This window comes from Rissa tridactyla, chromosome Z (assembly GCF_028500815.1).
Source record: "Rissa tridactyla isolate bRisTri1 chromosome Z, bRisTri1.patW.cur.20221130, whole genome shotgun sequence".
Taxonomy (NCBI): Eukaryota; Metazoa; Chordata; class Aves; order Charadriiformes; family Laridae; genus Rissa; species Rissa tridactyla.
The window spans coordinates 60,073,319-60,090,556 of NC_071497.1; the positions used below are offsets into that span (position 1 = coordinate 60,073,319).

At 47.4% G+C, this 17,238-nt stretch overlaps 1 protein-coding gene across 3 annotated transcripts in view; it reads right to left on the minus strand.

Moving 5' to 3' along the window:
• Positions 1–15,091, minus strand: part of GCNT4 (glucosaminyl (N-acetyl) transferase 4) — a 29,395-nt gene extending 14,304 nt beyond the window's left edge. The window contains exons 1-2 of one of the 3 annotated variants that reach the window (XM_054186264.1): positions 15,077–15,091; positions 10,192–10,335 (exon numbers count right to left, since the gene is read on the minus strand). The gene's annotated coding sequence lies outside the window, so the exon portion shown is untranslated. Of the gene's footprint in view, positions 1–10,191; positions 10,400–14,539; positions 15,030–15,076 lie in introns of those variants that run through there. The other 2 variants (XM_054186263.1, XM_054186262.1) reach the window with 2 other exon arrangements.
• Positions 15,092–17,238: the final 2,147 nt, after the last annotated feature.

The window sequence follows — 17,238 nt, forward strand, 5'->3', positions numbered from 1 at the left end:
CTCCATGTTGGCCGGGAACAAGCCCTTGCATTTGTATGAATCTGATTAACAGACCCATTATCAATTTGTTAAACGAAAGCTTAATCCATGGTAACTCATCTGAAGATTTCCATTGGAGAAATCTGCATTTCCCTTGCCGCTAGCACCATAATGCAAAACACAAAAAAAAATTTTACAAAAATCTCGGAAGTGGCTCTCCCTTCACAACTGCTGCTCGCATTCAGAGAAGATGGACAAAGGCAAAGCATCCATCCCCCAAGCACTGACTACAGCTCTTAGCCTCTCAAAGATCATGTCCTCAGCTGCATTGAAGGGTTTTTTTATTTTATGTATGAAGCCACGCACACCACTCAGGATTCAATCATGAAATGAAAATGGGTCAAGTTGCTGGGAAGAGGGGGAAATCCTCTCCCAGGTGCTTGGGCTTCAGGTGGGAGCGCAGCGCGATGGCTGGGGAGCGGTCCAGCTAAAAGCTTACACTGCAGGCATTAATTATAACTCTTCTGATTGACAGCAAGGCTGCAGTGTGCCTTCTGCGACACTGAAATTTAAAAGGCGAGCCCTGAGAAGGGTTAAGCAAGTGTCAGGTGTGCTGCTAACACCAGATGCAACCTCCTCAGAAAACCCTGAATGTCCTGCTCTGTAAGCCTTGTGAACAACCTGGTGCTTTTGCATTTCACTGGCACTCCCAAAAAATATGCACATTGCCTCAAGTCAATATATTTCTGTAAAACTCAAAAGCAACATTTCCTATTTGAGGTTCTTTTCTTTGAACTGAACTGAAAAAAATCCTAAAAGAAATCCAATTTTGAGCAGGCACAAAGTGTCGGAGATGGCAACAATCCACATTTTGGCTTGTTTTGCAGTTTAGCTTTTTTGTTTCGTCAAAATTAAACTGGATTAGAGCAATGTTTGCTTCTTCATTTGCATTTCTCATAATAAAAAAAGACGTTCTCTTCTGCAAAAATTTGTAAAATGTAGCAGTGGCAATCCTGGCCTCCAAGGCAGAGCCTAAGAGGGAGTGATGATCTGCCTGCCTAAAAAGATCTTCTGCAGTTTCACCTGAATACTGTGTAATTTTTGTTGCATTCTGATCTAACACACTGGCTAAGGCCACTGTGCACTACAACCGAGGTAGGAAGGTCATTGCAAGTGAAGCTTGTAACTCTCCTACATTATTTAATTCGTATTATTTATAGCTAATGCCTCTTAAATGCTTCTATGCAAATGCATGTGGCATGGGGAATAAACAGGAGGAGTTAGAGACGTGCACACACCTCCAGGGCTGTGATCTTACTGGGATCAGGGAGACATGGTGGGATGGTTCCTACGACTGGAATGCTGCAATGGAAGGATACAGGATCTTCAGGAAGGACGGGCAGGGGAGACGAGGACAGGGTGTCACCCTCTATGTCAGTGACCAGGTGGAATGCATGGAGCTCCATCTGGGGATGGATGAGGACCTGACCTAGAGTTTATGGGTCAGGATTAAAGGGAGGGCAGGGACAGGTGACATTATACTGGGCGTCTGCTACAGGCCAGCTGACTTCAACCACCCTGATATCTGTTGTAGGGACAACACACCAGGGTATAACCAATCCAAGAGGTTCCTGGAATGTGTTGATGACAGCTTCTTTCTCCAAGTGATAGAGGAGCCAATGAGGAGAGGTGCCGTGCTGGACCTTGTTCTCATCAACAAGGAGGGGCTGGTGGGGAATGTGAAGCTCAAGGGCAGCCTTGGCAGAGTTCAAGATCGTTAACTGGGTGAGGAGGCTGCACAGCAAGCTATCCTGGACTTCATCAGAGCAGACTTTGGCCTCTTCAGGGATTTGCTTGGTGGAGTAGCATGGGATAAAGCCCTGGAGGGAAAAGGGGCCCAAAAAAAGCTGGCTAATATTGAAGGTTCACCTCCTCTAAACTCAGGAGTGTTGCATCCCAACAAAGAGGAGGTCAGGCAAAAACACCAGGAGGCCTGCATGGATGAATAAGGAGCTCCTGGGAAAACTCAAACTCAAAAAGGAAGCCTACAGAGGGCGGAAGCAAGGACAGGTAGCCTGGGATAAATAGAGAAAAATTATCCAAGCAGCAAGGGATCAGGTCAGGAAAGCTAAAGCTCTGACAGAATTAAATCTGGCCAGGGATGTCAAGGGTGACAAGAAAAGCTTCTATCGGTATGTCAGCTATAAAAGGAAGACTAGGGAAAATGTGGGCCCTCTCTGGAAGCAAACAGGAGACCTGGTCACTTGTGATACGGAGAAGGCTGAGGTGCTCAACAACTTTTTCGCCTTGGTCTTCACCAGCAAATGCTGTAGCCACACTGCCCAAGTCACAGAAGGCAAAGGTAGGGACGGGGAGAATGAGGAACTGCCCACTGTAGGAGAAGACCACATTCAAGACTAGCTGAGGAACCTGAAGGTGCTGCATAAGTCCATGGGACCTGATGAGATTTATCTGCTGGCTGGGGCATCCTGGGTTTGGTGAGTGGTGGTACAATAATCATGTTTGTATATTACTCTGTGTTATTGTTGTTGTTTTAATGTTCCCTTTGCTGTTGTGTTAAACTACTTTTGTCTCAACCCACGAGTTTTGCCTTTTTCTTCCAATTCCTCTGTGGGGGGAGAGTTCAAGAGGGCAGTACATGGTTCTTTGTTGCCGTCTGAGGCCAAACCATGACAGTGGATGAGAAGCTGGACATGAGCTGCCAATGGCACTCACAGCCCAGAAAGCCAACTGCATCCTGGGCTGCACCAAAAGAAGCATGGCCAGCAGGTCAAGGGAGGTGATTCTACCTCTCTACTCTGTTCTTGTGAGATCCCACCTGGAGTACTGTATCCAGCTCTGGGGGCCCCATTGTAAGACAGACATGGACCTGTTGGAGCAAGTCCAGAGGAGGGCCATGAAGAAGATCAGAGCACCTCTCTATGAAGACAGACTGGAAGAGTTAGGGTTGTTCAGCCTGGAGAAGAGAAGACCCCGAGGAGACCTTACAGCGACCTTCCAGTACCTAAAGGGGGCCTACAGGAAAGACAGGGAGGGACTCTTGATCAGGGAGTGCAGCGATAGGACAAGGGGTAACGGTTTTAAACTGGAATAGAGGAGATTTAGATTGGATATTAGGAAGAAATGGAATCTTCTTCCTGTGCTTATTGGTGTGTAGTGATAGGATGAGGGGTAACGGTTTTAAACTGAAAGAGGGTAGGTTTAGATTAAGTATTAGAAAGAAATTCTTTACTGTGAGGGTAGTGAGACACTGGAAATGTTTGTCCAGGGAAGTTGTGGATGCCCCATCCCCAGAAGTGTTCAAGGCCAGGCTGGATGGGGCTTTGAGCAGTCTGGTCTAGTGGCAGGTGTCCCTGCCCATGGCAGGGGGGTTGGAACGAGATGACTTATAAGATCCCTTCCAACTCTAACCATTCTGTGATTCTATGATAGTTCCGTAATGTCAAACATCTAAGATGCTGCAGAAACAACAACAATCAGTGTAAGTTAGATCTAAATTAGCTTTGAGTATGCCTATGTGAAGGTTCACTGTATCTACCAAATCACTGCGAATGAGAACCTTGTAAACTGTTGCACTTTCTCAGTGCTAGGCAGACCAGCAAATTTCCACGGTTCAGCTGGTGAACTGCATATCTGAGATAGAACAGGATACCCTCTACTGTCCCAGCATCTCTTCCCTGCAGGAAAGCAGAGCACATACACAAAGAGGAGTGGGGATAAGTTGTTGCCATGGCCCTTGAAAGAAAAATAGGAGTTGCCAATGCTGTATATTGGAGGAGGAGCAGAACAGTCAAATATTAACCATCTGAGTCTGTACGTTACGAGAGGTGGGTGGTCCAAATTTCTGCTCTGAAAAGCCTCCTGTGAGTACGCAAATTAAATTATTGGGAATAACATTTTTACAAGGCGTACATCCATTTCTTCAAAATAAAATCAAGATAAAAGCACCACTCCTTCTGAGAGGCCATAAACCCACATTATTTCATAGAATCATAGACTGGTTTGTGTTGGAAGGGACCTTCAAAGTTCATCTAGTCCAATCCCCCTGCCATGGGCAGGGACATTTCCACTGGATTGCTTGAGGTTGTCCCACAACATCTAGGAATATTTTCTGCCAGGGAGCAGAACTCAACATTGTTAAATTACTCAGACTGCTTCAGGATTTGGCCTTGAAGAAAACCAGCAGACAACCTCTTCTGTATCCCAGTCACTGTACCATGCACATGAGACCCACCTTGCCCAATGTTTGTCAAACTAAGCTTCTGAGGTCCCTCCGCAGCTGGTGGAAAGATACAAGGAACTGCAAAGGACCATCCATTTGCCCCAGAGAACGGGCTGCGAGACAGGCTGGATGAGGTATGCCTGGGAAAGTCACTGCTCCAACAAATAGGAGCCAGGACAAGAACTCAGCTTTTGCACCAGCACTGCAAGCTCTGGTGAAGCCTTGGTGTACCTCTGGCGTGAAGTGTTCTGGGGGCAGCAGCATTGCAGCCAACCCTGATCCTCTGCCAGTAACACCCCAGCAACTCCTCCATCCCAGAGCAGCGCTTAGGAACAATGGAGAAAAGCCAGCCTGGAAGCTGCTCCGATCAGCACGTGTCTGAACTGGCCTGAAGAACCAACCTCCCACCCCGGCTGACCTCCAACAGCTTGTATCCACCAGCCCTCTGTGAGGCTGCTGCTCTAAAAAGGGTTAAGGAGGGGGTTTGAACAAGCCAGAGAAACAGGCAGGTTCCCTTCAGCAGCGCAGAGAAACTGGCAGGCTTTGGGCTCCTGCTGCCTCTCTGAAGGCGTGTTTCCACTTTACTAAGACCCTAATGATTTACATATGGAGAGTCCTGGTTCCTCAGAGAGCCCAGGGCTTTATTGCTGCTCCTCACACTATTATTTCTGTTCTTTCCATAAACCCCATGTACTCAGAGTAACACCAGCTTCCAGACTGCACAACTCAGTGGTACCAATGTCATTCTTGCACAGGAGGAGTCTGCAGCTCCCTTCACCCTGGGCAGGAACAAATTACCAACTCTCACATTCCTCTTGCTTTGCATGGCAAGTCTCACCTGCAGTCCACACAGTCAACTGCCTCTTGCATCCCTGTATCGCCACCACAAGTCAGCAAATATGAAAACTGACTGCTTTGCAGCAAAAAGAGACCCCATTGGCACTGAAGAAGCAGCCCCAGCCCCTCCAGAGGCCTCTGTTCCTACTTCACAAACAACTCATCTGTGGCTATTGGAAACAGCCTTCTTGGGAATAAAGCAGTTTCCATAAAGCTGTTTCTTTAAAGTAACAGCTGCATTATTCATGGTAATTTTTGATAGAGATCATTTGTAACTTAAAAGTACCCGACTGAGAGTTTGCTTTAACCCATCCAAAAAGGTCAAATGTGTCATTGGTCTCATTGGCCAAAACTTACCAGTGGGGTAGTCCATCCCATCTGCACCATGCTCAGTATAAAAGCTGAGGGATAAAAGGGGTCAGTCTCTTTCTTCAACGGCTGACATCTGAGGAGGATTCTATCCGTCCTTCTGCCTTTGATCCTGATCCATGCGTTCCTGAACCCAGTTCCCATCTGTCACTGAGTCCAGACTGGGACTTCCCAATGCCTGCCGGTGACGTGATCATCATCCTGGGAGCCCAATACTGGTTCTGTATATATTGTATATATTTCATTATTTTCTTATTGATATTATTATCTTTTCTTTTTATTATTACTGTTCCATTAAGGTAGTTTTCGTGTTCTTTTCAACCCATAAGTCTTTCTCCCTTATTCTCTCTCCCTTCTCTGGGACAGGAGAGAGGTTAAAGAGAGCATCTGTCATTCATTTAGTGACCAGCCCAGCACAAACCACTACACCCCATCAAAATCTGTGGTTTTCTTCCAACCCTTCCTATGCACTGCAGATGTGCTCCCAGTTTGTCTGTATTCAGATTGCACTGATTTATTAACAGCTTGTCAACCACTTTGTTTGAGACTGCAAGGAATTTTACAACTCCCCAGCACTTCATTCTTTTTCCTCATTGTGTCTTTTCTGATATAGTTTCTGCTCCACTAAACACAAGCACTTCAGTGATTAAAGGTAGAAGCTGCCAGGTGGATCTGCAGAGCCCACAGAGTCCCTGGATGCTGCTCACAGGGTAGAGCTGTCATGAACTGCCCAGGTCCATCACAGGAAGCCCAGAGCCTGGTGGGAATAAGATGCACGAGAAGCTCCCCACAGGCAGAAGAATGAAAATCTTGCTTTGAAGGTTGGGTTTTGTCCAGGAAGGCTGGAGCGATCTCTGCTCAGAGTAGGATGGCCTCATGGAGAAGAAAAGGCGCTCTAGACAGCTCTGAAAGCAACAAGTTCAGCAGCAGGACATGCAGGCAGGGCTACCTGAGGAAGCTTGTAACCTGTCTGCCTGCAACAACCAACACATTGCGACTTTCCTGAGGAACGCAAGGTATGTATCAGCCAGTGTCCACTGGACCCCCTGCTCTGCCCTCTGCCAGTCCTTCCTGAAGGACCCATTCGGTAGGTAAGCAAACCACCAAATACCTTGAGCTACAGGAAAACAAAAGCCATGACCTCCCTTAAAGTGGAGCCCTATCAGATTTATACTGCTACTTCTCTACTTTAGCATTACCCACCAAAGATGTCTGTGACTTCCTACAGTTGGCTATAGAGACCACAAATGATTTTTGGTGTCACACCAGAACCATATCATGGGAACCATCTCTTTATCTGTTGTCACGTCAGTTTGGGAGTGGTTAACCCAGAGCACGGGTGTGGCAAGACACGCTGGCTGCTACCAGAATACGGATTCTTGGAAAATCCAGGCTGTGAGTAGGCAGTGCTCTCTCCTTGGTGGATCTGAAATACATAGGACTCACTACAAATGCTGTCATGGGGCAACCTGCTTTTGTGCTTGCCACTGAGCAAGATATAAAAGAAAAGGTCAAGTCCGAATGCAAGTCTGTGGAAGGAGAGGAAGTGGAGAGAGTGGATTGTTGTGGTTTCGGATGAACTGAACACTGAAGCAAGTGACAGGTGCTCTCCCCCACCTCTCTCTCCAAAGAGAGGAGAGAGAGAGATAAAGAGATTTATGAGTTTAGGAAAAAAAATAAACTACCTTAATGAAAATATTAATAAATTAATGAAATAATAAAAAATATAAGATAATGACATATATACCATATATACAAAACCGTATAAAGCTCCCAGGAGGATGATCGCATCACCAGCAGGCACAGGGAAAGTCTCAGACTGGACTCAGTGGTGGACGGGAGCTGGATTCTGGATCTGGATTGAGGAATGCTTGGACTGGGATCAAAGGCAGACGAACAGAGTCCTCCTCAAACGCTGGCCATTGAAGAAAGAGGCTGACCCCTTTGATCCCTCAGCTTTTATACTGAGCATGGTGCAGATGCGTTGGATACCCTCTTGGTCAGTTTTGGGTCACCTGTCCTGTCCACTCTTCCCAGCAGGTGGGACCCCTCTATGCTTTTCCACTTCCAACCCTCCAATGGAGCAAATAACAAAGGTTGCTGATCTTGGTTGTTATCACTGTTAAGTATAAGCAAGAGCCTCTCTGCATACCATTCCTTGGCATAATGAGGTCTTACCACTCTGAGAGTGAATAGTTTCTGCACAATGTGCTGTTAATTTCAGAGTTTAGTTAGTTAGAAGAGGCTTAGCTAAAAAGTAAAATTATTGAACAGAAGATTGGTTCTGTTTTACCTCAAACCAGGACAGCAGATGCAGGGGAGCAGGAGTGCTTCTACCCCACCATGTTGTTCTCTCTCCCATGCAAAAGCCCTTCTGCTGACGCGCAGCACAAGCCAGGCTACTTGCTTATTGCTTAGGTTAAAAAAATAAAAAGGGAAGGGGTGCTGAGAAGAGTAGGAGCAGCAGGAGAGGTTGGGAAATGATGAAAGAGGAGAATGGAGAGAGGGATCAATGAGGGTAAGTGCTTTCACGTAGGTAGCATTAACAACGATGATGACAAATCAAACAGAGCAGGAAAACAGGTGCTTTCTCTGACTTGCTACTCCCCATCCCTCAAAAGCATCTGAAGCAAAACCAATGTCTATAACAGCAGGAACTACAGGAACAATTCCCTCTCCTCTGGGCAAAAACATTCTGGGAAAAGTTCTCCCTGATAAAATATCGCTGTTTGCTTAATACACACCCGCTCGCGCAGCAATGCAAACTTGGTCAAGTTGTTTGCGTGACCAGATCTGCAGAAAGACTCAGTTAAATCTTTGTGGTTTTCCCTCCACTCTATACAAATCAAGTCACTTGATGGGTCTATGGGGAAAGTGCAGGGGACGATATTCCTGAGAAGCTGGGAAAGCAGAAAAGTGATGATGTCCTTTGCTAAGTGATTTTTTTTTTTTTTTTTTTTTTAGTAAACTATCTGAATTAAACTTTTAACTCCACTTAATTATTCAGTGCTGTTAGCTGGGAAAGTGAATTTATTCATGCGCTAGTGTTTACTGCTGCTAGCTGGTTATTTGCATCGCAAAATTATCTATTGATAGGGATTGCGGAGCTTCTGCAGGGGTACTTCTTCCTGGCATTAGATCTAGATGAGTTGATTCTATCAAGTTTGTCTGGTTTTCCACCCACTTTCCCTGCACTGGAGCCTCACTCTATGCCCTCGTAACACAGTGGTGCCACTGACAGCCTTGCCTCACACAGCTCACCCCCTTGCTTCGGCCTGCCTGAAGTAATACTTAGATTTCCTCTAAATGATCAACAGCTTAAGAGCGAAGTAACTACATTTACTTACATGCTGCCTTGTGGACCTCTAATTGTGAGATGTGGGAAAATGCGGTGTTACTTTTAGACCCAAGCCTAATTAAATGATAAGCCTGCCAATTTTAAGACCCTGAAGACTTAAAAACAACACAGTGCCCCAAGGGAAAGCAACAAAAACCTACAGTTTACCGCAGCCTGTTTTGCGCTTCTGCAAGCACAAAAAGACAGCTTCTCACCACGTACATGGGAAACACAGGTTCAACAAAGATTTGGCAACTATGGGTAAAACATATGACTTTGTCCCAGTGCTAAACATGAGGACTCTTCATTGCACAGGATACGTAGATCTGTGTTTCCTAACAGAACCTGCTGTGCTGACAGTAAGCTGTTTTGTTTGTCTGTCTGCCACTCAGTCCCAGCTCTCTCTATGCTCTTTAGAAAAGGCTGGATGCTCTTTTCTAGTTGCCTCCAGTAGATGGGTGACCCCCACAATCGCAGTAAAATAACTAACATTAATTCCTGCGTGGCCATGTCCCAGAGTTATGCTGAGGTGAAGAAAGTCTGTCTCTCTGCTGTCTGGCCAGGAAAAGAGGCAAGTGACTTCTGCAGGGTCATGCAAGAAGACAGCAGCACAAGAGAGAAGTGAACCCGCCTCCTCTGCATCCACAACTAATCTGAGCTGCTTTACAGTAACTTTTGATGGCAGCCGGTCTGGTGGATGCCTGAAAAGAAAAATCTCCCGGCAAATCCCTTGGTACATCCCAAACTATTCTGTCCTTGATCAGAGGACTTGCAGCCCTGTCAAAGCAAGGAAAAGACCAGGGAGAGCCAGCTGTGGAAATTCTCAAGCCTGACTGAGTACTTAAATTCACCGGCTTTAAGAGATGGGAGTATCCATGTTTGACAAGGACTTAATGCTCCATAAAGGCAGGAGTCAAGATAAAAATAAGTTAAAAAATAGTTAATTAATTATTTTTTAAAACCACAAATCCCAGTAAATAGAGTTTACTCAGTTATAATTTGAGGCAAACCAGAGTTTAACAGCTTCATTCTGACTCATATGAGAGTTTAAAATAATACTACTACTACGGTGGAGAGAGGGTTAACCTTTACCCCCAAACTACCGCATAACATAAAAGTTGGGCCCAAAGGGCCAGAACTTGTGTACATTGGCAAGGAGTAGCACTGTAAAAGGGGGTGGAAGTTTCCTGTTAGACAGGGAGGCAGGAGAAACTGCACCACGCTGCAGAAAAGCTCCCATTAACAGCTCAAAATATTTCTCCATTTCCTTCACCTCTCTCCAACAAGCTGCTTGCAGGCTCGTCTGGGAGCCCCCACTGTAAATCACCCCCACTTCGAGTCAACTCCCCCCATGTCAAAGTCTTCACTGCCACAGTCACAGCTTGTCACATCAGCAAGATCACTTCAAGGAGAGCCGCAGACCTACCTCCTGGACTTGGCTGCGGTCTCTTCCCCTTGCGGAGGTTCTTTAGGACGCCCTGTCCCAGAAGATCGACACGGGCACGGCCGGCTCGGTGGCTGAACAAAGTCCTGGTGTCTGCTCCATCCTGCTGGCGCCTGCAGCCTTCAGCTTTGTCAGTGTTTCAAGCGCGTATGCAGTCGGAGGTACAGAAACAGCAGGGACAACATTATTGCTTGCACAGATTACAAAAGAAAAGTGTAAAATGTTAGCTGAAAAATAGTGAGTGTGGAGGCTTCGTGTGATAAGCTGTGGAAGCCATTATGTCTATAATAAGCATACATTTTTGTTTGTTCATGTGGCATTTCTAAGCGCCAAGAAGATGGTGGGGGGAAAAAACACCATAAAAAGAACAGATCACTTCAAAGCAACCTACTTTCCTTCTACGGCAGGGTGAAGAAAGAGGACCTGGGGAGAGGCAGGAAAGCAGCCAGATGTGACGGGTCCCTGTCAAAAGCCTCACCAAGTTCAAGACTCGCATGGTACTTTAGGTGCCAAGAATCCAGGTCTCAGTGGCCTTGCTCCCTCCAAAGAAAAAATAGGTCTGCCACCAAGCCAAGGACAGAAATTTGGGCTGCTGGTATGACCCCCCCACAGTCCTGGTGATACTTTTCGAAACTCTGTTTAGGTGATCTGCATTGCAAGTTCACCTATACCTAAGTACCTGGTATGGTATACAATATCTCTTCTATGGCAAGAAATACATTTTTGTGACATTATACCTAGGCTTTGTGTGCATAGTGGTTACAAAGGAATATGAGGAACTAAAGATTGTACTATTTGCATGTGCCACAAATACCACAGCATCTTCCCCGCAGGAAAGCGCAGCGGCGGTACTCCTAAAGCGTGCGTAGCATTCCCCTGCTCTCCATCCACATTTTGACCAAAGTATTGTGCACACTAGCCTCCTCGTCACCATCAGCCTTCCAGCTCATATGGATTTATAAACCGCACACCTTTGTCCTACGGAGCTTATTATTTGCGCTCCATTCTCCAGTGTGGCAGAAGCGGGCTGAATCTCACAAGCTCCGAAGAGAGGTCTGGGTGCCGCAGATCCACGGCACCCTGCAGTCCTACCTTAGCTCAACGGGCCCAGCACGGCTAATTTACACAGTGAGAACAGTTTCCAAATTCCCTGCTTAATACCTGGCAATCCCTGTATGCATAAGACGCAATGCAGCATGGTCAATTGCTGGGTCAATTTTACCCAGTGTGACGGGGGCGGGAAATGTTTTCAAAATGTTATTAATTGATAAAAGAACTAAAAACATAGAAATATAGAGATTTTGGCAATCTCCTGTGAGACAAAAGCTCTAGCACATGCAAAATTGGAAAAGGTCTGCAGACAGCTGTGCACCTTTTGCATAAGATGTAGGGTGCCTTAGGGTCCTTGCCGAAAAGCAAGAATGCAGAAAGACACCCCCCTGCCATCAAAGAATGATACACCACAAAAACATGTACAGGCCAAATGTGCTCCACAATGTTGATCCAAAAGGAAAAAGTCTTTGATTAGCACCAAGGAATCTTGCCCGGGCCAACAGCTAGCTCCCTGATGCACCATGCAAGCCATGTTGCAGTTAAACAATATGATGGCGCACGAGGACGTGTGGGTCTCCAATGGGCTGGTATGTACCCTGTCATCTGCTCAATGATGTGCCTGCCTGAGCGTCATGCAATTAGAGAACTACTCTTTCTTCACTGCTGTCCCTCTTGTACTCAAAGCAGAAGGACCTGTGTGTCACACTTGGTCACATTGTGAGTCCTGCTGAAGCCTTCTTCATTTCTAAATTTTTCAGTGAGAGGTCTGATGAGGCTTGACTTGTTGACAGAGTTACGCAAAACTTCTCTCTCTTGCTGGATTTGGCACCCTGCAGTTTATGTTGCAGAAATGAGCCTTTTGTGACTCATTTGCTGCATCTCTCAGTTCCTTTATCGATATTTCCTGGGAGACCTCAAAAGCTGGAGTCACTGTAGGACTCCTGATGCCTTTCTGTTGCTGTAACAGCTATGCAAACACCATAAACTCCTGCTAGAGTCCTCTTAAGCATCATCTGCTAGTGATACCAAACTCACTTCATCAGCACACATCAGGGCAGCCCACGCTCCCAGTTCCGACCCGTAGGTACACAGTAACCACCAAGACTAATGTCCCAGCAGGTACATCAGCACCTCTCTGATGCTTCAGTCCTAGCTCTGACCAATAGCTAACACGGTTACAAAATCCCGGTATCGCCCTTTCCTGAAATCTTTCTGCTAAAGTCTGAAAATGCTGTGTTTCTGTCCTGCTAGTGGACATAAAGCTTCCTGAAATTATGCTGTACATCGTGGACACTCGCTGAGACCCTCAGCCATATCTGGCCAGGCTAAACAGCCTCCAGGCTGACAAGATCCACATGATCAACAACGCCTGGACTTACCTGTTCGATCTCAACCAGTGTTTCAACATTTTCCAGGCTTCCCTTCCATCAGCACTCACTTTTTTTTTTTATACTTAATGACAGCACACAGCTTTGACCCCTTGTGATTTTTTAATTTTACCTCTGGTTTATTCTTTCCAGCTCACCTGGACTACTTCTAACAAATTTCAGAGATCTAGTCTCAGGCACCAAGGCATTTTTAAGATAATGACAGACGGACTGTTGACTGAGTAGAATAATTTGCACCTATTAGGCCAGAAAATAGCATGCACAGTATGGATTATCATCCACAAAATCTATAGAACCCAGTACACAAGGGGTTTTCAGTGTCTGGTCCACTTTCTGGCATCCCCAGTGTAATCCCAGCACAAGCATTGTGCCAACACAAGCAATTCAAGCCTGAATGTATCCCTTATCACCATTACTGCTTTTCAAAATGTTGACGTCCTTAAGAACTGCTCATTTGTATAAATCATGTGTCAAAAAGCATTAGCCAGGGTTGTTAGTGATCTTTAAATATCTTTACAAGTGGGCACCGTACAGAAAAATACACAAGAACTGGACCAAAAGCCATCAGTATCAGATATAGAAGACCAAACCCCACAGATGCACAAGTACACTAGCATCTCAGAAAGATGCATGCACAGCAGAACAGGCACATCACATCCATAGGGGCCATCCAGCCCAGGATGTTTTCTCAGAGCAGATGCTTGGAAAGAGGAGAAAAAGCAGAAGGAGAACAAGTAGTCTCCAACGTCTTCTCCCCATGTTCTTTCAGTTTCCGGTCCCTTACAACTCAGCAGTTTCCAAAGCCAGGGGTTACAACTTTCTACTTCTCACGAAGTTTCGATTTCTTCCATCCAGGTGCTTTTGAACTCACGTAACTTTTGTGACACCCAGTAGACTGAGGAAGGCACAAAACACTCCACAGCAGACCTAAGTATTGTGTGAAAAACCCTCTTCCTCCTACTTGTTTTCAATCTTTCGCCTTCCAGTGTCACTTGACTGTTGTAATTCTCAGTCTGAAAGACAGCGAGCAGCTCTTTCCTGTTCACTGCCTACCCTGCAGTCACAAGCTTATCTACCATATCTAGCCCTCAGGTGTTTCTCTCCCAGGCTATCCAATGCAAAAAGATTATTATTAAGGAAGTTTATTTATTTCAAAAGGTTACCATTAGGGAAATTTGCCTAACACAAAATGAGACAAGCAGGTTTATGAACTAGATCTTTGGAACAAGTCAGAGGATGTTCAATGGAGCAGATCCTCATGTGGGACACAGCAGACCAGTTAACCTCAAGGGAAACTCCCCTTGAGGTCTCCTTCCACAAGACTTAACGCTGATACTACTATGCCCGTTCAACCCAAAATGAGACAGAAGCTGCTACTGTCTCTCTTCAAGATAAAAAAAAAAAAAAAACCAAAAAAAACCACCACATTTTTTTCTGACAGATCCTCTCTGTTCTGTTACTTTTTGGTTCCTCACAAGGAAAAAGAGCCTCTTTCCATACTAAAGGAAAGAGTAAGAGCACTTGGCAAATTAAACACAGCCACAGACTAACACGTACGTTTTTAACAATTTACTGAGAGACACAAAAAACCCCAAACCAAAAAACAACAAAACAAACAAACGACCCAAAAACAACGACGAGAGTTCAGCCAACATCACAGCATACCCGGTTCCTGTTACCAAACCGCACGTTGAGTTGGTATAACTGTTGCTCCTGAAGAAGAGCCGATGTGGCTGCAACATCTGGGCACACCTACTGCGCTCCGGGCTGCGGGCAGGTGTGCGCCCCGACCTCAGGCGCCGGCAGCCCGCTAACCGCTGCCTCCTTCTCTTCCCCGACACGTAAAATCCCCCCGTAATTAACTTTTAAGACGCACGACGCCTCCTTACCGGAGCTCCCCGGTAGCACCCGCCGGCACTGACCCTTCTCCTCTTCCTCCTCCTCCGGCCGCCAGCGCCGCGCCCTGCCCAGCCCTGCCGCCCCCGCGCACCCGCTGCGCGCCCGCGGAGCCACGCAGCTGCCGCCCCTTCTCCTTCTTTCTCCTCCTCCTCTTCCTCCTCCTCCTCAAACTCCGCCGCCGCGGCCGAGCCTCCAAGTTTGCGCCTATGGCGGAGCCGCTGCCGGGGGGAGGCGGGAACTGCTGCGGCCCCAGCGCGCCGCTCCGCGCAAAAAGTTAGGACCCTGCTCCGCGGGCCGGGCCGGGCTCCCCCCGCTGCCGCTGTCCCGGGACGTGCCCGCCGGCAGCCCGCTCACCGGGGCGGAGCTCGGCCGTCCAGGGCAGGGCGGGCCCGGAGGCGCCCACGCGTGTCTCTGCCTGTGTGCTTGTGGCCGCCGCCGCCCGCCCCGCAACCTGCCGGGCAGGAGGAGGAGGCAGCGGCGAGGATCCCGGGAGCGGCCGCGACCGCCCTTTCCCCGGGAGCCGGCACCTGGGCTCGGCAGGAGCCGGTGGCCCGCCGCCTGCCCGCTGTCCCGGAGGCGGGGCGGACGAGGGGGAAGCGCCGGCCTCCGCGGCGGCGCCGGGAGGGAGCCTGCTGGGGGCGGGGGGCGACCAGACAGGGTCGGTCGGGGACCCGCCGCCGTCGGCCCGGCTGCGGGCCCGGCCCGGGCGCATCTGCCCCCGAGGACGGGTTCCCCCGCCCTCGCTGTGGCCAGCGTGCGGCCCGGGTTACTTGCCCTCCCCCGGCTCGGCTGCCGCGGGAAGGCAGAGGCGTGCGAGGGACGGGTCTGCAGTGTGGTGGGCGTAGGGGTCCGGCGGCGGCTGCCGGTTCGAACGAATAAGCCGCGGATCTGGCTTTAAACCTCCGCTAACAGGGAAAATAATACTTCCCGCCCTTGCACTGGAGTATTGCAGTTCCCCGGCGACTTCCAGGCAAAAGGCTGGTATTTTAAGGCCAGGCTGAGCTGCGCGGCTCTGCTCTCCGAGGGCCTTCCAGAAACGTGGAAGCGGCCGGCAGAGCGGAGAGCATCTGCCTGCTGCCGTGGCGGAGGGCGCACAGCTGTGACAGCTCGGCTGAAGCTGCTAATTGCTTAAGCTACTGGAGCTGAGTTACTCGTAACCGTGTGCCTGAGCTCCTCGTGCAGAAACATAGGTGGAATCAAAAGGATGCAGCTGCTGGACCTGTTACAATAATACTGGTGTCAGTGGTAAAGCTTTCTCCCAGAAACGAAGCCAAACCCCTAGCAACACTACCTCACCTCTGGCCCCCTCAAAACATCAACCCCCCAAACCATATATGTCAGAAAAACTTTAGAGTTCTTTGAATCCCGCTCCGTCTTCACAATGTTTTATGCCGTTCAGGTGTCATGCTTTAAGCTTATTTTCTTGATACGGCCAGAAAGTTAATGCAAATTCCAGATCACCTACGTGATCTCCTACATGGCTGGTTACTTGACTCCCGGTGACCAGAAAAAGGCCCTGAATCTCATTTATATAGTTGTTCATTTTCTTGATAACTTAAACAGGGTGTTTTTCTCCAGTTAACATTAAGGTTGGAAAACCAGAACAAAAAAGTCCTAATGACAAAACACTTGACAACTGCAACTGCTCCGAGAATTTATCCAAATTCCTACGGTAACCTTATTCCAGTACTGCTTCTGCCTCCCCCCGCCCCGACCCCAACTTCATTTCACCACCAAAACCCCAAGGTGTATTTGCACCTTACGGTACTTTAAAAGCCCTTCCAAAGCTGGCCTTCATTCCACGTTCCCACGTTTCTCTTAACTGCTCTTGCTGGTTACAGTTCACCTTTGCCTGGCAAGAAGGTGCAATGTTTTGTGCTGATCCTCTCCCTGCAGTGAATTTAGCTCTATCTGCATCTTTGTCTTTCTTTTCCCTTTTCCCCGTGTGCCCCTTGCTTACACCTTTTCATAACCTCTGGCCTGAGTGATTCAGGAGGTCAGCTTATCACATTGGTCCCTGCTGGCCTTAAAATCTATGAATCTTGTGCTGTATTGTCTGCCTCCCAGCTGCTTATCTTCCTTCTCACTCTCATTCTTTTGTTTTGTGCCTCGCATTCTTCCTCACTGGTATTAATCTTCCCACTGATTTTTTAAACTCCACCTCGGCAATAAATAAATAAATAAAGCCATGGAAATATGAATCTGAATCTGTGGCTTTTATTCACTGCATCATCTCTTTCTCCTCTTATTCCCCATCTGAATATTAACAGCAGGCAAGATGCCAGGGGTTTTGTATTCTTTGCATTTTATGTCCTTTTTACTTTTGCCTGCACCACAGAAAATACGCACTAACTCACAGCCTAGGAGCAGAGAAGGGGTTTAGTAAATAAAAGAATGGAATCAGAAAGGGGCACGAGGGGGTGGGAGGACTAACCCTTGCTGTTTGCCCCTCGTAAGCACAAGCTTTATCGCTCTGCTGTAGTCAGGTTCACTAATTAGCTGCCTGTCTTTGACCTGTGATAACCGCTTACGTTTTTATGCAAAAGTACACTTAGAAAGCATAAATTTAAACAGAGAAAAAAAAATCCTATTCATGATGGTATAACTTTTTGTCATCTCTTAATGGATCTTTACATTACAAAAAAGATTCCAGTAAGGGAGAACAGGGAAAATTCACAGTTGTAAGAAG